The sequence below is a fragment of the Pinus tabuliformis genome, chromosome 6 (assembly GCF_031772625.1).
Source record: "Pinus tabuliformis cultivar Carrire ecotype Pingquan chromosome 6, CPIR1, whole genome shotgun sequence".
Lineage (NCBI taxonomy): Eukaryota > Viridiplantae > Streptophyta > Pinopsida > Pinales > Pinaceae > Pinus > Pinus tabuliformis.
This window is the reverse complement of record NC_142292.1, coordinates 1,209,828,822-1,209,856,242: the sequence shown is the minus strand read 5'-3', so window position 1 is coordinate 1,209,856,242 and position 27,421 is coordinate 1,209,828,822. Positions and strand designations below refer to the sequence as shown.

Here is a 27,421-nt window from a genome sequence, read left to right as displayed (position 1 = left end):
ACTTTGCTAACCTTGTGCAGTGAGATGGTGATTTATTGGACCTTGGAAAATTGAAACCTAGGTGACCTAATGGAACCTTGAATGCTGAACTTCAAGTGGACTTGACTAACATGAAATGAGCCTTATATTCAATGGATTCTCAGCAAGACACATGAAGGGGGGCCAACAAATACAATTTTTTTGAGAGGAGCTTTGGAATTTGAACTTGGGCTACCATCAGTGAGTAAATTTTTACCTGATGACCAAGGTGGGATGATAAAAATTTCAACATGGGACACTAACATGATATAAAATAGGAGTTTTGATCACTAATGGTAGTATGAAAATACTGACTCTAACAGACACCACCTCACCTATTTTCTAGGGAAAATAAAAGAATTGTTAGAAACAATGCTTCATACTCCTGGATTAAAGGAGGACTCTTTTACACTAGACCTGATTTGATTATTCATAGATGTGTACGAGAGGAATATGTGTCTGATATCTTGAAAGTAGCCCATGATGAACCTTGCAAGGGCCATTTCGCAGAAAAAATAATAGCCTACAAAGTCCTTCGTGCATGCTATTTTTTGCATTCCCTCTTCAAGGATGCCAAATAGTACATCAGTTGGTGTGACAATTGTCATCAAATGCACTAACCCGTGCAAGCTGACGAAATGCCCTTGTGTCCGTAGGTAATGATAAATCCCTTTGAAAAATGGGCTATTGATTTTGTAGGACCCATTGAACCTACATCATTAAACAAGAGGTATATCTTTGTTTTCACTGATTTTGTAACAAAGTAGGTAGAAGCTAGAGTTATTCATTATGCTACTAAAGATTTTATTATTGCTTTTCTATTTAATGAAAAAATTACTATATTTGGTGTTCCTGAGGGTTTGTTACTGACCATGGATCAAAATTTACTTCTAATCTAGTAAAAGGAATTATAGACAAATACATGATCAAACACCCAAAGTATTTTGCATACCATCCACAACCCAATGGACAAGTGGAGTCTGTGAACAAGGTCATAGAAGCCATCCATACAAAAACAATGCATATTCATAGAAAGGATTGGGTGGGTAGGCTTCTTGAAGATTTATGGGCATACATAACTACTTGGAGAAACAGTACCAAGAAAACACCTTACGAGTTAGCATATAGAAAAAAGGTCTTGTTACCAATAGAATTCTAGATCAAAAAATTTAGAATTGTAGTCTGGTTGGGAGTAGACCTCTCTGAAGCACAACAACAATGTATTTTGCATTTGAATGAGCTTGATGAGATGAGAAGAGATGTTGACCATTAGACTATTTTTATCCAACAATAATGTAGTAAATGGCATGACAAACTAATAAAGAAGAAGCAGTTCCAACTAGGTGATTGAGTGCTCCTATATGACTCCAATTTCAAAACATTTAGGGGGAAATTTCATACATGCTGGTTGGGCCATACAAGGTAGTTCATTATTTTAAGAATGGAGAAATTGAAGTTAAAACCATTGATGAGCATGGGACCATATTTTTTGTGAATGGGCATAGACTTAGACTTTATCATCATCTCATCACTAAGGAGGAGTTCATCCAATAGATCAAACAACAACTAGATTTGGAAATGGTGAGTTGGAAAGAATTCCAACCTATTGTGAGAATTTCTTGACTTGTTTCTTTTCCTTTAATTTTTTTTTTAAATCATAAAAAATAAAAAACTAAAGAAAAAACAATGTGTAATTGTGAAAAATAGCTTGTTGACTACAGAGGCCTACTTGAAAACTAGGGCACTAGCAGTTAATGATCTAATAAAATGGGAGAGCTAACTGGATTTTTGTGGAGTTTGATTTGTCACTAAGAAGAAGAAAGTTTCTAAAGGCATTTTTGGTGGAAGCAGACATTGTTCTACAAGAATCTTTCCCTTACCAAGCTCAAGGCAGTCAATCTGCCTCATCTACACACAATTGGCATTATGCTTCCGATGTAGTTAATTTGTTTTCTATAGGTTATCGACATTACTGCCTTACAAAGGAGTCATTATTTTCATAATCGGGTAACTTTCTTTGGTCCTATCACCTAATCCTTTCTTCCCCTCTCTTTTTCCCTAACTTGCATTTCTTCCATTCTCTCTCTCTCTCTCTCTCTCTCTCTCTCTCTCTCTCTCTATATATATATATATATATATATATATATATATATATATATATAGATATATACCTCCCATTCTTTATCCAAATCTACCCTTGTCCTTAATTATGTCTTCCCCTCTATATATCCCTGATTTTACACCCCCTCTTATTCCTATACATGTGTTCCTATTTTATTTATCTTTTCTGCCCTTATTTCTAAAAGTTTCTATGATTCTTTTTTATATAACACTGCTTCTTTATAATCCATGACAACACTTTTGGCAACCCTAGCATCAAATTATTTTTTTGAAAGGCAAAGAGAATTAATATGACACAAGAAAATATCTAGCACAAAGGTAAATCAATAGTTATTTTCTTCCAAACAATCAATCAGCGGAAAGATAATTTTGTTATTCCTATGTATGCAGTAGAGTGCAGGAATATTATTAGCTATGTAGGATTTCTTACAGAGTTCCATGCACTTTGATTATTATCAACATTAAACATTGTGGTAACCTAGGTGACTTATCTTTTAAAACATAAAATATTGGCAATACGTAAAGTGTTGAAATGTATGTGAAATTTTAAACCTTTTTTCAACTTTATATTTTTAATAATACAATCGGTCGATCCCCACATGTTGTAATCATTATGGGACTAGAGTGCAAGGTAATTATTCCTCCCTATTCATTTTCATTATAATATTGAGCCTAGAGGTATTAGGAGATTGATCGTGATCATCCTTAATTTGATTACCTACTTCACTTGCTCCATATTATCCCATTACACTCTTCTCTTTCTCTATCTCGTTACCATTAATCATTTGATACATGCATCATTATTACCTCCTCTGTCAACATGAAGCCTTTTGGGGTTGTTTACTTTTAATAATTGTCGAATTATGATCCCAATAGCACAAATTGTGCTTTCTATAGTGCTGGATTGTGATCCCAACAACATGAATTTTGTTCTCCATAGTGTGAGATTGTGGTTTATTGTCAATGCGTTTGTTCTATTCTTAGTTGTTGGTGGTCGTGGGATTCAACGTGACATCTCTATAGTGCATAACTGTGGTTTATTTTCACTGTGCTTATTTCATTCTCAATTATTGGTGGCAGTGAGATTCAAAATGACATCTTTATAATGCATAATTATGGTTAAATTTCCATCACACTTATTTCATTCTCAATTTTTTTTGGATGATGAGGAGTGACACTATAGCACCAGTGAGAATAGAACCATGGTCAACGAAGAAGTTGGAGGAAACTCCCAAATACAATGTTAGTTTACCTATTCTATAGGACATCGGGTGGTTTCCTTTTCTGCATAAGTATGATGGGTTTGATATGGTAATTGCAAGAATCTTTGCTGAAATTTTTGATGGAAAGGTGGCCACAATTGGAACCTTGGTGATGAGGGTTTATGAGAAGTCGATCTCTCAGACAATAGGGCTTCCCTGTGAAGACGAAGAATGGTTTAAGAATGCAAAGGTAGAACGTGGCGCATGAAAATGCTTCATTACTAGCCTGAATTATAAAGCCAACTACAGAAAAAGAGTGTCGAGGTATTTTATTGTTGAAAATGGAAAACCTCCTCTATGTGCTACAAAAATTCTTGACTTGTGAGGATCGCTACTCCATGACTTTCTTATACCACATTCGACTCCTTCTTCACTTTGAATCAGGTCATCTTATTAACTTTCCACATTTCCTTCTGAATATCTTAAACAAAATGGAAAGAGGTGTGCAGAAGAGTTATGTTGTGCAAATAGGGTATAAATTATATCATTGCGGTCTAATTAAAATATTATTTTCTGAATAATTGAATAAAATGGGTTCGAACTGGAGTTATTTCCTTGCCTTTCACGAATCTAGAAACCCTAAACAGAGCATTAATATTCAGGAGCAACCAAACGAGGGTTTCATAATAAAATTGAGAGGCTTTAATTCGAAGGCTTCTCAAGACATAAAGGCTAGTTTAAAGAGGGAACAAGGGACTCCTGAATCAAATAAATATGAATTGAAGGAGGGCACACTACTAAAGGTATTGGCACTAGAGCTGACTTTTAGAGTAACTAGGGGAACATTGAAAAGAAAGTGTGCCCCTTCCTCTTCAAAATCCTCTTCACAAGCTATGGCATCCCAAATCTCTCTATCAGATGACGAACCTAATGTAGAGTAGGAACCACACTTGAATGAAGAAGTTTGTATGTCAACAAAATCACATAGTCCCCTTAGTGAAAATTATACAAGGTAAATCCCTATGGTTGATGAGGAAAAATATGCAGTGATGATAAGGTTTTCGTCCTTGAGAAGGAATTTGTGAATTAAAAAATAAAAATTTCAAACCTAGTGGAAGCAATTGCTGCAATGGATGACCCTGGTGCCAAACACATGAGTGAGTCTTCTGGAGATTGTGGAGAGTTAATACTAGTCAAATTCCTATTGCAAAGATCCAAATACAAGAGAATAACTAAGGCTTTGGAAAAACAAGTTAATGAGATTGAACTTCTTGACCCCCATCTAAAGTCCCAAAAATTTGCAATGAGAGCCATAAATGGAGAATTGATGAAGGAACTAGAATAATTGAAGCAGACTAATAAAGACTATTTTAACCAGTGCAAGAAGTGGAAGATACAATCTTCTTATTTACAAGCTCGTACCAAATTATTTAAAGAAAATTAAAGGAGATTCAATATTTGAGGTCTGAAATCAATATTCATATTAAGAAGTGACAAAGTACGGAGTTTCAAGTTTTGTTTTTTTTGCAAGGGATCATCAATTTTGTTTGTGTGAGGACCATAAATTGCTTTATTTATGTCCATATGCTACCATAATTTGTTCCCCTATTTCACCAATTATGAACCTCTACCTAACACTTCCACATCCTTTTTGATGCAATAGTGAATATTTGTGCTTACTTTGTATTTTATCTAAAAGTGGAAAGGTAAATTTTTATTTTTTATTAAATACCTTTTCTTATATGCATTTTCCAAGATTTGTGATTGTTTATGAGCCACTAACAAAGGTTGTGCAGTTCTTGTACTACCTATAGAGATCCTGTATTGAGGAAATGAACGTGTAGGACAATTTGGTCGTTGAAGTATGCCATAAGGGTCGGTGGTTAATTAGTATAGTAGACATCTATTGTAGATATTTTTGAAGTTAGTTTGAAGTCAAAGCATGCCTACCTTGACTACATTCAGTTCCAAGTCAAAGATGGAGGAACTATTTGCTAAAGTTCCTCATGCACCATATCTGTGATTCCTTTGTTTAGATTGTGACTACACTAGACATTTATCAATGGTGAATTATTATGATCTTTCATCTATTTTGTTTTGTAATTGATTGACTCATTTACAACTCGATATGTATTGTAAAATGTATATAAACCAAGCTACAACCTTGTGCTTAACTAGTGATATTGTATTATCATCATGTTTTTGGTCTAGTGTTTGGGTGTCGCTGTTAATTTGGAAGCTCGCGGACAAATTCTCTCCTTTGGTTAAAGAAAAATATATTTTAATATGGAAACCCACATGTGTACAAAAGGACAGTCAACCCTAAAAGGATATTGGACACCCTTGGATAGCTATAAATAAAAGTCAAGTGACCCTCATTTGGAGATTATCATCAAGCATTTTCTTCTTCTCTCTTCTTTGGTTTGGCTCACACAGTTCTGAATTTTTTCATGAAGATTGGTTCAAACAGGCTCAAGATTGCAGGGTTCGAAGCTCGCATGTGCAGATTAGGCTTTTGGTCTACAACCACAAGGTTGTCACATGAATTTTTTTCTATAGACACATGCATACAAGCCTATTTGTTCGACCAGAATGCTTCAGCCACATGCATGACTGTTTGTTGCATATGAAAAGAACTAGGGTTTCTTCTAAAATTTGACCACATATTATGACAATTGACCGCAGATGTCAACAGTTGACCACAAGCTTTTGAACAGTTCTTTTGATTAATAGTGTTGTTGGGTTCATCTCTTGGATATTGTTTGGTTGATTTTGTTGGATAATATTGTGGTTGAATATCTGGATCATTGTAATCTCTCTTTACTAAACATTTTATGGCAATCTAATAAGAAGAAGAATTTGAAAGGGTTTTCCCCCTTGTGGGGTTTTTCCCTAGTCACCTACCAATTCTGGTGTCTCTTTGTGTGAATTCTTTTCTTCTATTGTTCCTTTATGTTCTATTGCATTGTTGATGATATTGTTCTTTCTGCATAGTTTCATATGAAGTAATAATGTTATAATGTTTTGGGTGAATTCAATGTAAATGATGTAATGCAATTATTAAAAGCAAAGAACAATATAACCCTGAGAAAAATTAATAGTTGCTCCTTTTATCTGTTGAATATGAGACATTAGCTTCTGATGTAACAAATATTGAGTAATTTTAATACATGCCTCTGATGCCAGGTTTTATCTTCATTTCATGGTGTGTTTGATGATTATATTTACTCTGGTATTTAAGTTACTTATAGCGAGTGCAAGCTGGTTGGTTGGGCTCGCCAAACCAACTTGTCATCTCTCTTGTTCATTTATCTATTTGAGTGGTTTGCTACTCTGCTGAGTGGAATGTATATTTGCATCCTGGCATGTTAACTAGTGTGGTTTATTTTTCAAATCTAATGATCCTATGTGCATAAGGTTCATGCTCTGTCTCTTTGGCATTTACGCAACACTTCGACTTATGCTCGTTTCATAACAATATCTAAAAGTTTATGGTTATAAGTGTGAGAAACCTTCGTGAGAAACATTATATATTTGATTGTTTGAATGAGAATCGTAAGTTATATTACACTGTTTCATATGGTCTTAGGCGATTCATTTTTTTGATACATTAGTACAAGTTCTGTCTTAGGGTTTTGCCTTTGTTAATGATCTACAGTGATTTGATGAAGTGGTGATACAGAGATATCATGAAACAAGATTTAGATCTACAAATCTTGAGTCAATATTGACACAAGAGTTGCAGATCTATCAAACCCTATAGTCCTCTGTCACAACATAAGTGTAACAGACCTTTGGGACATTTGAAACCTTTTATGAAATTTGTAACTAGGGTTTGAAATCGCATAACGAGATCTTCATATATAGTTGAATGAACTAACAAGCTTGTTGATATTCGAAGAGTATTGTGGCTTAACTTGTATTTATTGGACTTAATACTTGTTGAGAAATAAAAACCCTAGTTTCAGTGAGTTAAGTGTTATTTGGAGCCATTAGTTGCATTGAAATTTAAATGCAAGCCCTGTGATATTGTTATTGGATTCAACCTGTACTAATTTGAAATAGAGTATGAATATTTAATTATTATGGTTATTTGATTCACAAAGTTTCCATATCCTAATATTTTTGTTGTTTGATTCACAGAGCCTGTACATTTGATCATTTGGAACAAAGATCTAAGTTCATGAGAAAAATGCATTTATAACTCTTAATGAATGTTGATTGCAAAAAGGGTTATTGATGAATGAAATTTAACCTTTGAAACTATACACCTTTAGGCTTCCCAAATAGTTCTCTACAAGATATTGGCTTATCTATTTCGGGTTAAGGAGTGTTTTTTTTTGGTGTCCTTCTTGCACCAACATTAGTAAATATAGTATTTCCAACATTGAAATTTGGTTAAAAAGAAAAGAAACATGTTGGAGTGTGTATGTAAGTTTGTGAGATTATTAGACTAGAGAGAGGTTATTTTATATTTATGCATACAATGACTATCTTTCTAGTTAATGCATCTGGTTGAGTTAATAGTACCTTAGGTGGATTTGAGTCCATCCTTGAATTTGTTTTGATTTTACATAGAGTAGAGTGGAGATAAAATAAGAGTGTTAGATCCTCAAATAGGGTTTATTCATTTTGATTTGAGTACTCTGCCTGGCATGGGAAGTGTTTGGATTGTCTGGCGTTTTAATTCTTTTGTTCTTTAGTTTATCAAGGCAGTCTTTATGCTTAGTTTTCTCAATTAGTTAAGAGGTTAATGATCAAATTACCAATTGATTGATAATTAGGTTTTGTTTCTAATAAAATGCCAAGGTGATTGTAGGAGCTAGACAAGGAGTTAACAGGTGTCTGTAGGAACTTAAAGGAGTGTTGAAGAATAGGTTAGAGCAAGGATTTGATTTGCAAGAACCCAAAGTCTCTCTTGGGCATTTCCAATGTTGCACCTCAAAGTCTATGAACCCCAACTTGATATTAAATGTTGGGTCATTGATAGAAAAAATAATACAACCAACAATTATATAATGAAATCGTGCCCTTGAGAGGCCAATTACATGGATGAGAATCGCTCTCTTGTTTAAGGAACAAAGCCTCTCGAAATATTCAAAATACTAGAAAGAAAATCTCTTGTGCTCTGAAACCTTTTCGAAGATGATCATGCGGATGTGGAGATCAACTATGTATTGTTGTATGTAGTGTTTCATAACCAACATAGGATTTGGTTGTTAAAAAGAATGATCCATGCCACTGATCTATGCAGAAGGCAACTAACCACACAACATGATCCCACACTCGCTTGAAGGGGTATAAGCGCTCAACAAGGGAAGTGCATTATGTCAAAAACTACACCTTTGAAATCCATATGTCAGATTCCCATCTAAAAGGCCATGCATATGCTAAATGATGAACACGTAAACCCTTGGTACTAGATTCCTTCTACAAGCAACAAAAGTGAACTAAAAATCCATCATTAGTATTATAGTCTCAAAAACACACTTAAATCTAATAAAAACCTAAAAATTCATTAAATTAAGCAATCATTACCTCAGCACACTGATTAGAGGTATTTAGGGAAAAAATAATAGGGTTTTCGGGTAAAATAGGCACAAAAGGTAAGGAAATAGTGAAGGAAACAAGTAGTTGGAGATGAAAATTTTAAAGACCAACAACAACTGATGATTATGGGTTCATAATCATGGTTAGTAGTAAGGGAAATTGTTGTGTTTGTACATAATATAAGCTTTGTTGAATTTCTTCCCTCATCCTCCTTTAACTTTTTCTTGTTTATTATTTTTTCTTACTCTTCAAGTTGATAAGAGGTGTGTGTCCTTTGATAGTTGAACTTTGTAAGTTTCTAAAATGGAAAATCCTACCTCATTTCTTTTTTATCATCATCATTGAGTCATTTTTGTTTTTTAATGAACATGGTTATTCGTGTTAATATTATGAAATGACAACATCAAAAAGAGATCATTGAATAATTGAACTTTGTAAATTTCTAAGTTGGATAATCCTACTCGTTTTATTGTTTTATCATCATTCAATCATCTTCACTTTTCTTTTAACATGGTTATATGTGTCAAAATTATGAAATGACAACTTCAAAAAGAGATCACTCTACCTTAGAACTATGGATTGCACTCAGTAACTTGTTTCTACCTTTAAGATTTTCAAAATAGTCTTTGATAAAAACCCTAATATAAAAATATTAATATGAAATTCTCTATCCTAAACTCTTATAATCAATAGAAAATGTTGCTAAGATTCATAATAGAGTATTAACCTTCCAATGAATGTACGCATTTTGCGGTAGTCTAATATTTACCTATATAACCTCCAAAAAAACTAGTAGGGTTAGATTACAACACTCAATTTATCATATTCTTGAATTGTTCTAAGATTTTCATGGAAACAAATATTTTTAACATCTTCTTTACATGTCTAAAGATTTTGATGAAAATAATTCCTTTAAATTTCTACAAATAATTGATACAATTTGAAGTTGGTGTAGACATTACACATTCTAACACTATAATTTTATTTGAAAGTTTTCTTAGTTACAAGGAGCAATAAACTAAGCTTAAAAAAGATATTTTCAACATTTCTTATAAAAAGAATTATAACTTTAATCAATGTGCATTTTCCATGTGTATGAACTATCCTCTTATTTCCTTTTTAATTTTTTTTTATTGTTAATTATTATACAATATTATTAAAAATAAATATGTTTCACAAATTTAAGTTATGAAAATAAATAATTTTTTTTCGATCTTTAGTTGATTAAATGAAATCTTTTATCATACAATAAATAATTAAATTTTAATAATTTGATACCAAATTGTATACCATATAATATAATTGAATATGTAAATGTTATTTTATATATGTAATTTGTTAATTAAAAAATCTCAAAAAGAATATGCAAAACTTATATGGTTGAACCTATAAGTTTTATTTATAATGTCAAATAAAATGCAAATTTACTTATTAAGCTTGTAATTTGGTTATAATCACTACAATCGACTGTATTATGGAGAATCCACAGCAAACTACAACTCCTCAAGCAAATGTAAAACTCATCAACAAATGTATAAATGTAGAAAGCCATATGTTCAGTCAATGAAACGCTTTAATTCCAGCGATTGTGAACTCATCGATCACCCCAATTCAAAGATTAATTTAACACGTTATACTCTACTTATTGCTGGCTTTAATTCAAAGATTAATTTAACACGTTATACTCTACTTATTGCTGGCTTTAATTCAAAGATTAATTTAACACGTTATACTCTACTTATTGCTGGCTTTAGTGTCATATTTAATGCGAAATTCCACTTTAATTCCAGCGATGTGAATTCATCAATCACACTAATTCAAAGATTAATTTAACACGTTATACTCTACTTAGTGCTGGCTTTAGTGTCATATTTAATGCGAAATTCCACATTAATTCCAGCGATGTGAAGTCATCAATCACACTAATTCAAAGATTAATTTAACACGTTATACTCTACTTATGGCTGGCTTTAGTGTCATATTTAATGCGAAATTCCTTAATTGAGGTATTTTGTGGAGGCATGCAACACCTCAGCAAATGGACAAAGCCATATGTTAAGCACATTGAAACACTTAATCTTTAGTTGCTCTATTTAAACTTATAATCAATCTCACTGCACTCTAAAGGTCAATTTAACAATTTGAATGGTTTAGAAAAATGGTTCAAGTTCTGGTAAAGGCATTAATCATGCCAATCACTTAATCCTAAATTACAGTTAAGTGAACTAATCAATCTAACTACAGTCCAAAGGTTAAATTAAGCAATTGAACAGTTATGAAAAATGGTTCAATGCAACTCCGTATGCACCTGGTAAAGGTATTGATCACACTAATCACTTCATCTTTAACTACAGCCTCCATGTGAAAGGGTTGATTTAACCAAAAAAATCTCACTACAGTCCAAGGGTTCATTTAACCAAAAACATCTCACTCCAGCCCAAGGGTTGATTTAACAAAAAAAATCTCACTACAGTCCAAAGGTTGAATTAACCAAAATCTCACTAAGGTTGAATTAACCAACAAATCTCACTAAAGTCCAAGGTAAAATTCACTAATTGAGCAGTTCAGAAAAATGGTTCAAAGCAATTCCATAAGCAGTTGATAGAGGCATTGATCATTCCAAGAAAATGAAAATTCAAACAGATTGATCAACATCTTTTGCGTTCAAACATACCTCCTTTTCTGTCCTCCACATGTTGCTATTTTTGAAGTAGGCACTGAACATAAGTATATGCCAATCCAAATAGATTGATCAAAACCTTTTGTTTCCAAGCATACGTTCTTTTCTGTCCTCCACATGTTGCTATTCTTGAAGTATATGAAAAAAAATTTATTGAACCCAAGTGTCAAGTGTAAAGCTGAATCTCCTCATGTTCCTATAAGGTATGCCAAAGAAAAATTATGGACCCCAGGTGTCAAGAGAAAAGATGAATCTCCACAGATTCCTATTTTTGATGTATGCCAACAAAATTTTATGGGCTCCTGGAGTAAACATAAATCTACAAGGCATCTCATTTAGCATATGTTAATGTTCCTCTGTTCGGCTGGAGACCAAACTTCTCAACTTTGGCACTGCTATCTGGCTTGAGAAAACATGAATCTCTGTTTAGAGTTATGAAACACTTCATATTGTGAAAAATATAGAGTATACAGGAACCATACAATTTTGAAAGACAATTGATATATATAACAAAGAGACAATGCAGCTACATCCCCACAAGTTTATGCTTTTAGGCAGGCAGGCAGCAGATGGAACACTGATACAATTCCACAACATAAATGACAATCAATACTGAGGAAAGGGAGAATTATTACAGGGAATGCTGTGCTATGCTATGGCAGATACAACAAGTAAACAGTATCAAATCAAATCCTAACCAAGAAAATGCTGAGTTCTGGTCCTCCGGTGCCGTCAGGGTTGATCATGTAAAATGCCTCAGAGTCCCTGGATCCTACAACTCTCTCAAACCGAGCTCTCATGTACATCAACTCACCCTCTGCTCCCTCAATCCCTGTGGGAAGAACACCTGCTCCCATGGACACTGCCTGTAAAAGCCTCAACACCTCCGTATCTGACTCAGAACAAGCTTTCTTCATGCCATATCCCGTCTTCCTTCCATTGCAATACATGGTCCACACAGGCTCCTGAAGCAGTTTCCCTCTTCCTGCAGCCTTGTCACATTCCAGTGCAATTCTGACCAGCCCTGAGGCCATCTCTTTGACGAGAGAGCTGGTTGGGGTTGCCAATTCCAGAAACAGAATTGGAGGGCACTTGGAATTCTCTTGCACCGCCAAATGGACATGGCCTTTTCTAAAACCAAATAGTGTTCCCATCACTCTGTTTCCCACAGGGGGGAACTCAGATGGGCCTGCTGGAAGAGATGGCAATCTACAAGGGGACGTTGGGAGGGACAAGATGTGGAATAAAGACTTTATTGCAGCAATTAATTTCCCAGGCCTCCATCTCTTTGATGCAGCGGGTCCAGGAGTGGTTGTACTACTCAGTGCAAGACGCTGGTCTCCATTAATTAGTTGTTGTGGTGTAATGGGTCTGCCCTGTATATCACGATTTGCCTTTAATGATCCCATTGATCGCACAGCCTATTCCAATAGAGAATCTGCGCCTAATTATCCGGATCTCATCTACCTGCATATATAGCAACACAAATTACTCTTTTTCTGAATTATATACATGGATACAAAGTATATGAAAGTTATGATTCATCACCCAAGAGGTTATAGCTTGTACTTATTCAATGTCAGTTGGATCCATTGAAGAATCAGAATTAGACATCAGAATCTCAATGCTCCTACAGACTCATGTTCATGTTGCCATGACAGATGTTACTAATTTCTTTTCAAAATTGGATAAAATTGGGTAAGTAGAAACTTCCCATTGAATTTCTTCTGAATTTCAAAATTAGGTGGGATCGTTTGGGTATTTTTAGCATTGCAGTCAGATAAAAGTCGGACAATTTTTTTCAAAAACATCATTCAACTTTCTAAAATTTAAACCCAAGCGTTATTGAAAAAAAATCCTTCTATTATAAATTAATTTCACCATATTCTGCTTACTCATTTTCTTTTTGCGCCAGATTCATTAATGACCTATATCCTTGAATCCATCAAAGCGGCCGAGAGCAAATCATACCTCGGAAATGGAAAACAGGAGCAGCAGCAGCCATTGGAGAGCAACAGCAGAAGAGAAGCTGCGATGTTATAGGTCGCTAAAAATTTGTAAAACCCATAACCACCTATCATATTAATATGTGCATTTCTCTGCGTCGGTTGCCACCGCGTGTAATAGCCTGTCAACATTCACGGACTTCATTTACTATCCATAGAAGCGCGTATTCCGAATCCTTTTTCGGGAAATCTAAACTTCCAAAACCCAACATTAACTCAAAGATGTTTGGCACTTGGCACAAAAATGTCGTAGCACGGATGAACACAGTTATTTACACCCACCAAACTCTCTTTATATCATCACATGCACCATTCCTTGAAAGAGAAAATACAGAAATTATAGGAGTAAAGTTCATTTTTTATGGAAGGAATCTTTTTCTTAGTGACAACTCTGACATGAATTCCAGATAGCGATGATAAAACCCTTATCATGATTCATGTTTAAGCAGAGTGTTTGATATCCTGTAGATTTTAAAAATATATTAAAATTCCATAAATGAGAGCGAGGACAATTGTTTAATTTAGTTTTATCTATCATATTCTCAAAATGGAAATGGAAATGGAAATAAAATTTTATATGTTTAGAAATTTTATTCATCCATCACAATTACAAACAATGAAAATTTTGCAGACTGAATCATATACTGACCTCAGATTCCAGGCAGGCTTGCTTGTACCTGAGACAGCGCAGATTGAGATACGCATGTCATGCAAAAACTTTAGAGGCTCTGTAGACAGTAATGATTAGAGGCCAGCGCAAGAGGATATTCCTGTGCAGGGAACAAAGGTAAACCTAAACTTTTGCAGAAGAAAAGGTAGCGTTATTAAAAGACGCGGAGGGAGTGAATAAGGATTAAATAAATGGAAATGTGATGATCTCTGAGCTGTACTGAAGTTGGTCTGGCAACCATCTCCCCACGTTGTGGGCGCACGCCAACAAAAACAACGACAAGAGAATCCCAGAGTCATCATCAGTCGAATTTAACAAAATATTTGCACAATGCAGTGCTAACACTAGGCGTGCTGCAAGAGGCTAACAGTACTGGGGCATGATTCCAAGAGGTTAACAGTGGGGCATGCTTCCACGCGCATTTCCTGGTTATGCAATTTCTAATCAATTTTATGGGATTATACTACTTACCACCTACCCGGCCATCTCCAACTTCAGTCCGTTACGCTTTCAGTTTTAATTTGTTTGCTTCTGATTTTAATCCCATCTCCTCCCTCACGTCAGTCATGGACTCTAAATTGACTTGGAGATTCAGATTTATTTACATGCAACATATGATGTATTATTTTATGTTTTACGGTAGAAAATAAATATTTATTATAACTACCTCCTCTCATATTTTTCTTTTTATTTCAGGAAATAATTTTTTATTTTATTTTATTTTATTTTATTTTATTTTCGAAAATAAATATTTATTATAACTACCTCCTCTCCTAGTAAGATATATGCTAATCAGTTTGACTTTGATTTTGCATTATTTTTCTCCAAATATTTTACCCAACACTTGAATTCTATTCTTTCATATTTTGACAAATATTTTACATAACCCTTCAAAATTTTATATGGATAAATTAACAATTTTGTTTTATTCAAAACAAGGTTATCTGTTTCACTTCGTCTAAATATTTTATACAACATTTCAAAATTTTATCTTCTTGAATTAAATTTTTTTATTTTCTTTATATATATTATTCAATAGGTTATATTTTTTTCTTCTTATTAAAAAAACAAGGTTATATGTTATATAATTGATAAATTAGTATTTCCAATTTTTTTCCTAATTTTATTTTCTATTTTTACTGCAATCAATCAGTTATCACTTTATTTTTATGCAGAATACAATATCAGACAAATTTTTTAAAAATAATGTTAAATTTATTTATTTAATAAAAAATATAACTTAATTATATATATATATATATATATATATATATATATATAAATATATATATAATTAATTAAGATAGATAATCTTAATCATTTTTAAATTTTCTTCATTTACAATTAAAATTTTTGATAATCTTCTAGTTTGCTTCATTTATAATTAAAATAAATCTCTCATAAAAAGATTCATTCTTCATAATTGGCTTTATTTTGAGTTGTGGGGAGGAATGATTGGGATCCTCCCTACCCAAGTTCAATTCTCACAAATAGCATGATGAGTTTTGATGTGAACAGTCCTTCCAAAACATGAACATCTATATTCCTCATATATAATATAAAAGTATTTACAAGTGGAAAAAAATACATTTCAATCTAAAGACTTAAATCCACACCTTCTTACTTACGGTCATGAATTTTGAGCTATTCTCTCTTTATTTAGGTATCTCTACAACCATTGAAGACATATTTGCTTACTTGAGTGAGCCTCATGATTGAGAATATATGTTTCATCTCAAGTAGTCATAAGTTCAAATTCAAAGTTAGATTTGTGTATCTCTTTAAACTTTCCACTCTTTCTTAGTTATAGAAAGTGTGAATTTCTAGCTATTGTATTTTTATTTAGATATATCTACAAGCATTGAATATATATTTGTTTACTTAAGTAGGCCTAATGATTAAGAATAAGTGTTTCATCTTTGTAAATCAAAAGTTCAAATTCTAAGGGAATAACTATGTACAGCTTTTAAACTTTAGGAGTGAAATTGATAAAATCCCTTCTCTTATAAACAAAGAGATTTTGATACATCGATTTAGTATCTAAAGTAACCGTAATTTTAATTTTAATTTTAATTATAAATTTTATTTAGTTACGTTTTCTAAAAACTATTTTGATAAATATAAATATACTTATTTTATTTGGAGTTCTCTTTAGTGAGACTTTTTGGAAGCTTTCTCGGTGGGTTTTTCCAGTCTAATTTCTCTAAAATCCCACAAGAATTTATTGAAATCACAAGAGGGTGTTGAATCTATATATACAGTAAAAAACCCAGTTTAAATAAGACAAATCAAGATTTCACCTCAATTTTTTCCATCAAATTCGAGCACTAGAAAATCCAAAAAAAAACACTAAAACAACTCCATTAATTACATTTTATTTACATAAAATTTACCTTTTTAACATTTTACTAAATTGTTTTCTATTTTTATTTTAATATTATTTTTAAATTATTTTAAAGATGTAAGTTAACTTCTAATAATAACTAATGCTACATATTTGTGAATATAATAAATATTTTTATAATATTTATATTATTCTATAGAAATAGATAATTTATCTAATGATTATTATAGAATTTATCAATATTTAATTTTTAAAATGATAATTATTATTGTCCATGATTTATGTAGTAATTATTAGAGAGTATTATAAATACTTTCTTTATGAGGTTAATGATTATTGATTGATACCAACTTTACTTTATTGGGTTTATAAAATTAACTATTTAGATTGATCATGTATCTCGTTTTTAGGATTGAAATATTTTGGAAATATCGTTTATTTTTATTTTTTAAACAAGTTAATTAGAGTTCGTTTTTATTACAGGTGTATTTTGAATTTTAGATTTAATGTTTTGGTAGAGGGTTAATTTTAAGATAAAGTTTTTAATTTTTTATTTTATCTAATTAAATTTATATATTTTTTCACTTAAGTGTTTTTTCACATTTTTGTAAATGGAATTTAAGTATGGAAAATTTTAGGAGCTAATATTTATACTATTTTTGTGAATGGAACAAAATTTTATGGGTTAATATTTGTAGGTGGGTTAATTTTCCATGCTTTTTTCAAAAAAATGATTAGCTAATTCCATTTTTTCGAAAAATGATTCGCCCAAATTTTAGATTATAATATTTCTTTTACCTTAAAGATAACCAACATTTTATAGACACTATATATAAAATCATTAGAAATTTTAATATTTTTACTAATATATCTCAAAATATTTTACCATTTGTATGTTAGGGACTAGTAAGATTTGCCAAGATTTCTAAAATTTAAGATAATTTTCCATCCTTAAAATATTCCCTGAACTTAAGTGAATGTTGTTAAATGACATGTACTCATAACCTAAAGGAGATTTATTGGCCTTGAACCCATGGCCTCTCCACAACCTCTCTCTTGAAACTAGTCGCTCCAAATAAATTAAGCTAACCCAATGGGTTATTTGTGTGTATGAGATAAAGAGTGTGTGAGAGTATCTATTGGTATAAAGTGTATGTATGTATGCATATGTGTGTGTGTGTGTGTTGCGGGGGATGGGGGGGTGTGAAAACATTAATATTTCCATTTAACTTTACCAAGTTTTGAAAAAGGCCTCCATGTATAAAAAAAAGTAGTATGACATTTACATACTCTGAACTCTTAGGGAGGAGGATAGGGTTTTATATTTTGGGAATGTTTACAAAGGAAATCCATTGAAGATGAAGAATAAGTAGATTATTCCTCCAATCCACTAGTTCACCTATGAGAGGATGTAATCTTTTACTTGTGAAAGAATTTCCTTAGTCTCAAAAATTTCATGGAGATGGATTCTCTCTCATCCAAAAACCCTTCAATTGCAAGGTTTAATAACCCTATCTCCAAGTAAAATATTAAATTCATTGGATCCTATCAAAAAGCTTTGAGGAAATCTAAGGAAAAATTCCTTCTTGATCCAACATTATGAGGGGCTTCACATAGTTCCACTCTCTCCTTTCCCCATGAAGAGGAGACTAAAAGGCATACGAATATTTTGGAAGTGTCTTTTGCTCCAATGTCAAGAGTTCATTGGAATGCATGTGTTGATAGGGATAGAGTTCATGGGAAAGTGCATCAATGAATACATCACAAAGCCTTTCAGGGATCCTATCCGTTTTTAGGTTGAAGGATTCATAAGGGTGATAAAAAAATGCACATTTATATTAACCCTCCTAGCTCCTAGTACTCTTGATTCTACTTCCTCAAACCTTGATCTTTTAGTTAGAGGAGTCCTAAGGCCTAACTAGGTGATTGGTATTTAACATTTTTTGGCTTGCAACCCTCTCAAAGATTGTTATAGTGATGAGATGATAGGGCATAGTCCTATTAAGAACTCCAAGGAAAGGTTACACACATAGGAAAATCCCAAGCAAGGGAGATTTAAAGTTAATAAATTTGTTAAATTATGATCTAAGCAAACCACGTGTAGAATGGTATGTGTTGTGGTCCATGAAAGGCCCTTAAGCAAGCCCCCAACTTAAACCTAACAAAAGGAAGGTTATTTGATTAAGGTAGATGTCTAGATACTACTTGGCCTAAAGATGACATCCATGGAACAAATAAAATAAGGGAGGAATGTTACACAATATTTTGTCACACCTCCCACACTTCCCTGTGACATACCTCGAAGTGCCCAAAACATGACCATCATGTAGTGTACTCATCCAGATATGCAGCTGAGATCCTCCCTAAAACACTGATTGAGAAATGCCTTGAGCTTCCCCTGAAGGAAATGGATCTAAAATCCTAATTGTGTCATCATCACTCCCCTGACACTAAAAATTGTGATGGTCACTAGTTGCACTATAATAGCCCCGCAAAGCTAGCACACTTTTTTCTTGGATACCAGCGATGATCCCTAAAAGGTAACTTTTCCAAAGAATACGGGAAACTTCATGATCTAGAGGCTTCCAAAACAACAAGCTGGAGGTTGTTCAGCATGGATGAGGTCAAGTTTTCTCAACATGGCCTTTTGGTCTTATCCCTATGAGCTACCTCCTTGATATGAGGGTCGTATCCTATCTTTGGAGAGATCCTAACTCCCTTTCCCTACCTATATATTCATCCTCTCCCATTACCAAATGGTTGGTCTTTGGCTATTTGCACCCTTATACTGAGATTGTGCCTACATGCTACTCATTTGGCTTGGAGAAGGAGTGCTTGGAGAGCTTGAACTTGGACTTGGACATTCAGTCAAGGAGAGCTTATCGACATCAAGGCTTAGTTGTATGCTTCCTTCTTTATTTTATTAATATAGAAAACTATTGGTTCATTTTCCATAAATGTGTATGTTAATGCATCATTTATCTTAATGCTCCTTGATATGTTAAGTAGGTTACTTTCAATTATGTAATTTGTACTTGTGTGCTTTGTTGTGTTTTGATATCTTGTGCAGGAATTTAAATGTTGTGAGCAGTAAGACCGAGCCTGTGGCGCAAGAGATTCGAGATCTTCAACAAAGGAGGATATTGTAGCATCAGACCGAGGTAGGCCATCTTCCTCTTCTTCTGTTTTGATTGTAACTTAGGAAAGTGTCTAACAAATTTTCATGTAGTTTTCTAGTCCCACTCATTGGGCTGGGATCGTCTCTATCCTAGAGAGGATTGCCTAGACAAAAAAATGGTGACTCCATTAAGAAAGATATAACCCTTTCCATCCATTCCTTCAATCTGATCCTTTGATTAGTTTGACCAACAATTGATTTCTCGTCTTGTATGCATCAGTTTGGGTTTATATAGTTAATGGTTGTTGCCTTCGAGTGTTAAGTGTGGAACGATTCTTGAAATCTCCCCCCCAACATATTCCTCACTCAGCGTGAGTTTTACCAGTGACAGTCGTGCTGACAGCATGAGTTTTTACCTGTACAATCGCACTGGAAACAATTTTCCTCACTATTTGCTCGCATTGGAAATCATCACTACTTTTGTTATATAAAGTAGTGTTGATGACCCCGACTAGCACAAGTTTGAATATGCAAAGTAGTACTGATAACCCAATCATCACTGGTTTTTTTATCTAAAGTAGCGATGATCCTAGAATGTGAGAAGTTTTAAGGTTTCTGCCTTAGAATCCAGTGTGTCTTGGCCCCTAAGGTCTTTTCCCATCCCGTATGCTTGGATTTGTCAGTTCTTTGATTGATTGTCTTGATTAATTTGAAAAATTTGTCTCATTGGCTTTGAAGTGAAATCTGACTGAGTTCTAGGGTTTTTGGTCAATTGGTCATTTCTTGCTACTTGTTGGTGTCATTGAGATATTGGTTTTGCTAATTGATTGAGTGTTGTTTTCTATGGAAATCATTGAAAACATCATTGTGCATTTTTTTTAGTTTGTTTTTCAAAATTTACTTTTCATGAAAATGCATTAGATTAGTTGCATTGAAAATTTATCTTTTGAAGATTCATCATTGAAAATAGATCACATTTTTCAGTGATTGAAAGCTGAAAACTGTATTAGGTGCATCAAATAATTCAAAATGAAAATAAAAACTTAATTCATATAAATGCATCTTAGTAAAGTCAAAATCATTTTTCTTTCGAAAAGTTGCATTTAGGATAGTGAAAAGTGAAAATCATTTTTATTTTTGGCACTGCATTTGGGAGACGAAAGTGAAAGATAGTGAAAGTTGTTTTTATTGATCCATTTTGTTTGATGCATTATTGATTGACATTTCTTCCCTTGATTAGTCTAGTTTTCATTGAAATGAATTTTTTTCCTTTTCTCATATAGTTGCATCATAGGTGTTAAGGTGACATCGTTTTGAGCCTTAAAATTGAAACTTAATTGAAGATAAACTTAAAATTTACCTCAATTAACCTAAGGACCATTTGGAACTTAACCCAAATATCTAGAGGTATAGGCTAGAGATGTGTTCCGACATCTTTAAACATAGCAACTGTCATTAACTGCCTACATTGTATCCTGGGGGTGAAATCCTGTATCCTGGGGGTGAAATCCTATTCCAATACAAAAGTATATCGGATGTTCTCTAGTAATCTTGGGTATATAGGAGGCACTTTAGTATGGCAAGTATATGGGAATTCTCTCACCGAACGGTTATGCATTAGAAAACGCTAACACAGACTTGTGCTCCCTATACCGTTGAGTATATATTGGGAAACCCTACTAGGTTTTTATCTTTAGCCACAGGTAATTGAGTCAGATGCCTTGTAAACGTGATACACCAAACACAACATTCGGGGAGATTGGTCGTCGTATGTTAATTCCTTGGTTTCGGATAGGGTGTATATAGTGGTTGATGGATACTTGGTAAACCCTCTTGCTTAGTTTACCCCTCTTTTGTTTTGTTTTGTTAATTTCTAAAATTAATCAATTGACCACAGAAAACCATCCTTCCTGTGGAAATACTCCTTAGTGGATCTTAGGTTGATACTGATGGAAACATTTAGTGAGTCCACCAATCGAGGAAACCCCTCTAACATGAATCTTAGTTCTTTTCCTTCTTTTGGAAATACTAGTGCTCCCTATATGGCAACATTGCCCCTTCCTGGATTGACCATTGGTATGCCAGTTTGGTTGTTTTCGACATCGATGGTTTCGAGTGTCCAAACTGTTTTTCAACCAAGTTCTCCTCCACCTGAACAACATCAACCTCATGTTGATCCTAAAGTTTACCCCTTGCCTTATTCGCCTATTTCTTCACCTTTTTCTTCCTCTTCGCCTGGTGAAAGTCTAGATTCTAGTAACAAGGAAGCTAAGAAGAAGAAGAAGAAGAGGATGAAGAATAAAAAGAAAAATAAGTAAGGAGGCAACCAAACAATTATTGTTATAGATGCAACTGATGTAGAAAAATCTTCCAGCCAACCCCAGAAAGTAAAATTCCCTTGCATGTTATTAAGGGTGACTACCTTCTTTGGAATTGTCCTGGTATTCCTAAGGTCTTAGAACTATGGTCCATAGGTTCACATTGACCTTTTTCATCAGCCTCTGGAGTTCATGCTGGTGACAAACCCTCAACTAGTAATAATAAGGTCCATGGGGAAAAGGGAAAAGTCAAATCTCCTTGTAAGTTGTGTGAAGGTAATCATCCCATTTGTTAGCCTCCTATACCAATAGGTTTTCATTTCTCATGATTGACAGTGGAAGTGCCAAAAATGTTCACCTTCCATGCTACTAAGGTTCCATTTTTGTGAAAGAAGCAGACAGTTAAAAAATGTAAAGAGGGTATGCCTTAAAAGAAAAATCAAAGGGCAAGAAAATGAATTGGTCAAAGAAAAAATAAAAGAAATGAAGACCATGAAAGTGGTTAGTCCAAATTGCCACTACTACTTCGATGGGTGGTCCAACAACTCAAGCTGGGCCTCACCATGTTTTAAATTGCATGTTGTAGACTAGAGAGGAAGTACCTGTTCAAACAGTTCAAGCTTGACAGATGACTAGGTGGATAGAGAAAGAAAGGAGCCCAACTGCTTAATCTGGGCCCTTGGAAGTCATAAGGGTAGACTTAGATAGGAGGGCAGCAAAAAGAAAAGAGAATTATCAGGGTTTGCAAGGCTAAGTGCACTCATCCAAAGGAAGGAAAAATGTTAGGCATATTAGGCAGGGTAGGCAGTTGAAGGTTGCAGAAAATAAGATCTAAGCATGTGACATGGGAAAAATCACAATGATGTCACCAGCAGGAGAAAGGCAATAGCAATGGCCTATTTGGCAGGATTACTAAACCATCACTAACTTCCCTCATCCCCTTCAAAAAGTTTCTTACTAACCTCCCCATGAGCACTGCAGGATCTGCCTGATCAGTCCTCCTTACACTCCTCATTTGTAAAAACTTCATGACAGAAGTGACTTCTCTTTTTTGAAAAGCAGCCACATTTCCTGTGTAAAAATTCTTTTCATTTTGATCTACTCCCTAACTAAGTTTGTTTCCCAAAAACTTAGTATCCATCACTTCCCCTTCACATTCCCCTCCAATACTAACTACTAACTCTATCTACACTAAATCCCCTATGTTCCCCTTTCCCTATTACTATAACACCATGGTGTATAAAACCCCATAAAATGTATAAATATCCCCCCTTTAGCATTATAGCTAAATAGCATTCCTATGGGAGACATTAGTCCACCAGGGACTACAGTCAACCCTTGCTTTGGGATTACCCTAACCTCTGGTTAGAGTAATAACCTATACTAAACCCTCATTTACCCTTTGTCCGGAAAAATTCATGAAAAACCCCTTCCTCCCTCTCAAACCTAGCATTCAAAGGTTTTTGACCCCGACAGATTAACCCGCATATGTTAAAACCCATTTAAAAACCCCCTAACCCAAAGTCTAGACCCGAAATATTTTAACGAATATTTTATTCGCTGGCGGGTCCCCACCCAAACTTGCACGATGGGTCGGGGCGCCCGCCAGCCCTTGATCTCCCGCCTCCCTCAATCCAACGATGGGCGGGCGATTTCAGTTTTAAACCTACCGCGGTTTAGCGTCCGGGGAGCGGGTGGTTTTGCTCCGATACGCTGGACGCGTGGCAGCCGGCAGAGGTGTTCGGAGCCCCCCTCCCCGATACCGCCTTCTCCCAAAAGCGGTGCGGGGAGATCGCTTACCACCTTCCATCTTACCGCCTCCTCTGTCACGTCACCCCCACATCATCGTGAAGTCATATCACCGTCCCCTGCCACCGCGCCTCGTGGCCCTCCACATCATCTTGTCACCCCACACATCCGCCACCGTGTCCCGCCATGCTGGCCTCTAGCTCAGCATCCATGTCACCATCCGTACCTGGGCCCGCCATGACGTCATGTTGACGTCATCGGCGGTAAAGCGCCAATAACCCCCATTTTCCAAAATTGTCGTTAAAAACGCGCAAAAGAGCCATTTTATGTCATTTTCACTCGAAAAAGACACAGTCGCCGTTTCATTTGCTCACTGCGAAATTTGCCTCCAAGCCGCGAAATTCAAAGCTACAGACGTCGCAACTCACCAATTTAGCTGCATTGTTCATCCACTGTTCAATCTGGAGGCTCTCGGCGTCGTTTATCCAGGTATTTTCCAGAATTCACCTATTTTACCCGTGTTTATGCCATTTCTCTGCAATATTGTCCATTAAATGCCTGGTAATTCCCAAATTAAAGATTGTCTCTTAGTCAATTCTCGACTAAAACAACCTGCATTGCCCCCTGCTCCAAAATTCGATGTTACAACAATAATTCCCGGCCTTAAGTTTGCAAATTGACCTCCCAATCGCCCGGCATTGTTCCCTTTTGCCAGGTACATACTTGAAGGACCAAATTTTACCAAATTATAATTATACCCCCTCCTCTGCAATTCATCTTCATTAGTCACAATCCCTGTGAATTTACCTAAGCAGAGCAAAGGCAAGCCTGCCTAGCCTGCCTATTCCTCTTTGAAGAATATATCTAGCATCATCTGCATTCAGTCTGTCACCTGACCTTTGAGAAACCTTGCAAGCTATTGCACTTACCTTGTTGCATTCAGAAACTGCATTTTAAAAAAACAGCACCCAGAAACTACACAATGGCTGCTCCTGCACCCACAGCTCTCAGTGTGGCCCCCATGAATCCACCAAATAAAGAACTTGAGTCCCTGCCTCTTGCTGACAGGGATTACCTCATTCAAGACTTTGTGGGTGACATAAACCATTTGCAGGCCTTCCGGAAATTAAGGGATAACTATTTGAACAACAATGATACATATGGGATATGGGAATCTAATCTGCCTTATTACTTCCTCCCATCTGTCAACATTTTTCCAGAGATTATCCGCCTATGTGCTGAAAATTATGATCCAAGTCACAGAGCTGTCAAGTCTCCATCTGGGAGCATCCTCTTCCACATTAATGCTGAGTCCATCAACCAGATGCTCAACTTCAAACAAACTCAGCTGCTGCATCCCTTCTCCATGAATTATCTGCTGGATACAGGTGCCAAGTTTTCCACTGATGACATTCAGAAGATCACCCAGACATTTATGAGAGTTGACCGCCAGCCCACAGGGCCACCTCCCTTCTTATATGTCCATTTTACTGATGTAGGCAAACTTCTGCTGGACATGATTGCATATGTGTTGGGCTATAAAACCAGTGAATATGTTGATGAGACTGTGCTGGTGTTTTTAGCTGCTTATAGCCCAGGCCAACCCCCTGCCTACAAATATAATTTTGCCAAATTCATAGCCAACAAGATACATGACCAGCTGTTCAAAGTAGACAGGGAGGGCATATTCAAATACTCATCATACATCTACCATTTGTTCATGTATTACCAATCCGAGGCCTTTCAATGCCCCATCAAAAAGCTAGATTCTAAGGGGGAAAGAAGGTCTGTTATCTTCTGGACATTAGTTTATCACCAAGTCCAAGATTCACCATACTCATACTGTGAATTTATCGATGAGTTTGTCTACCCAGTCTCTTGCTTATTAATGAGGTCCCCTCCTCCCAGAGTCTCATTTGAAATCCAGAAAACCCTGCAGCTATCCAAAAATTATAAAATAGGTGATTGGTACCTATATCAAGATCATACAGTCATCAGAATTTATGGCTGTGAGCTTTGTCCATACAGGCTCCCAAAATATGTACCAATGAGACTGTTTGCCTTGGAGTACTATAAGCAGCTCATTCACTCTGACCTCACCCACTTTCATAGTGCTAAAAAGAAAGCCCATCTCAAGTTTAAGCACCACCTGGGCCCCTTCATCATGAACAAAAAAGAGGGATGGCAAGATGCTAAGAAAATCCTCAAAGACAAGTACAAGCTATCAAAAAGCTTCCGGTGGGTCCCTTATGACCCTGAAGGCTTCATCTGTGCTAGAAGGGTCAAGTACAGGGTGCTAGGCTATGAGCATTGTAAATTTCCACATATTGAGCAGTATGCCAATCAGCAAGAATGGTTGCAAGATACATTAATTGAGAAACTAACTGAAGAAGAAATAATGCAAAAGAATGTCAAGGATTTGGAAAAAACTCTTGACTTAGATTCTGTGCAGCAGGTGATCTTCAAGCAACCACATCCAGTGGGAGAAGGGACTTCAGCTACAACTGCTTCACCAGCCACCTAGGCGCCCTCTACAGCAGCATCAGGCACGGATAAGGGTAAAGGAATAATGGGTGCTGAAGAAGAAACATCAAAAGAACAACCTGCCTCCTCAATTGGGCAGCAACAAGAGCAGACCCCTCCACCGCAAATAGAGCCACCAACAGCACCTATATTGCAGACTCCTGCACATGAGGAGAGGGGTAAGAAAAGAGACAGAGAAGAGTCCACTCCTGCTAGTGGATCCTCCCAGCAACCTGAGGCCAAGAGGCAAAAGGTTGACTCCCCGATCATAGAAGAAATAAGTGAAGAAGTCCTTGAGAGCCCAAGGAAAGAAGGGGAAGACAGTCAGCAAACGGGCACAAGCTCTTTCCAACAAGAGCAAGGATTGCAGCTTGGCATGGAGGTGTCCTCCTCCTCTCAACAGAGCAAGAAGCCTTCAAGCACCAAGGCTTCCTTCAAAGAAATAAAAGCACAAAATGAGCTGTTAAGAATAGAGGTGTATAAGCAATTCCTCAAAGCAACACCAGCCAAGCAAGAGAGGTTGATGTCAGTGTATGACATACAGGAGGAGAAGATGATCCTCAGTCACTTCAAGCCCAAGGTACCGCAGCCTAAATCAGCTGCAGATTTTGTAAGAACAAGGGTGGAGGTCATGGCAAAGGACATTCACCCCATGGACCAAATAGAGCTGCACAAACAAACAGGGGAAATGGTCTATGCTACCTTGGTAGAGAGGGCCACAATGGCCCATGAACTGAAAGAATCATTGAAGAATACCAACATTCAGTTGGATTTTGAGAGAATGTCCTCCATGGCCAAGGACAACAGGATTAAATCACTAGAGGACATCATCATAGACCTAGGACATGATCCTAAGGACCCAAAGGGCGTGAGGGCCCTCATGAAGAAGAAGGAAGATGATCTTAATGCATTGAAGAAAAGGCTGAAACTGCTGCCCACCGAGCACCCCCAAACAACAGAATTGTAGAAGGAAAAGGAGGTTGATGAGCAACTTGATCTAATCATGCAGCTCAATCAAAAGGTCATTGATCTGGAGAAGGAGCTAGAAGGGGCACTACAAAATAAACAGGGAGAATCCACATCCCAACCTCCTCCGATTACCTCAACCACTGCCACCACTAC

At 35.5% G+C, this 27,421-nt stretch overlaps 1 pseudogene across 4 annotated transcripts; it reads right to left on the bottom strand.

The window, feature by feature from the left end:
- Nucleotides 1-11,557: 11,557 nt before the first annotated feature.
- On the bottom strand, nt 11,558-14,438 carry LOC149263060 (protein MIZU-KUSSEI 1 pseudogene; annotated as a pseudogene). 4 transcript variants are annotated; one of them, XR_016249618.1, is made up of 3 exons: nt 14,227-14,438; nt 13,467-13,699; nt 11,558-13,038 (listed from the first exon to the last, which is right to left on the bottom strand). The product of XR_016249618.1 is annotated as a protein MIZU-KUSSEI 1 pseudogene, transcript variant X3 (transcript). The 4 variants fall into 4 exon arrangements; XR_016249617.1 differs by having other exon boundaries at nt 13,543-13,892; nt 14,227-14,436; XR_016249616.1 differs by having other exon boundaries at nt 13,543-13,699; nt 14,227-14,436.
- Between the last annotated feature and the right edge of the window lie 12,983 nt (nt 14,439-27,421).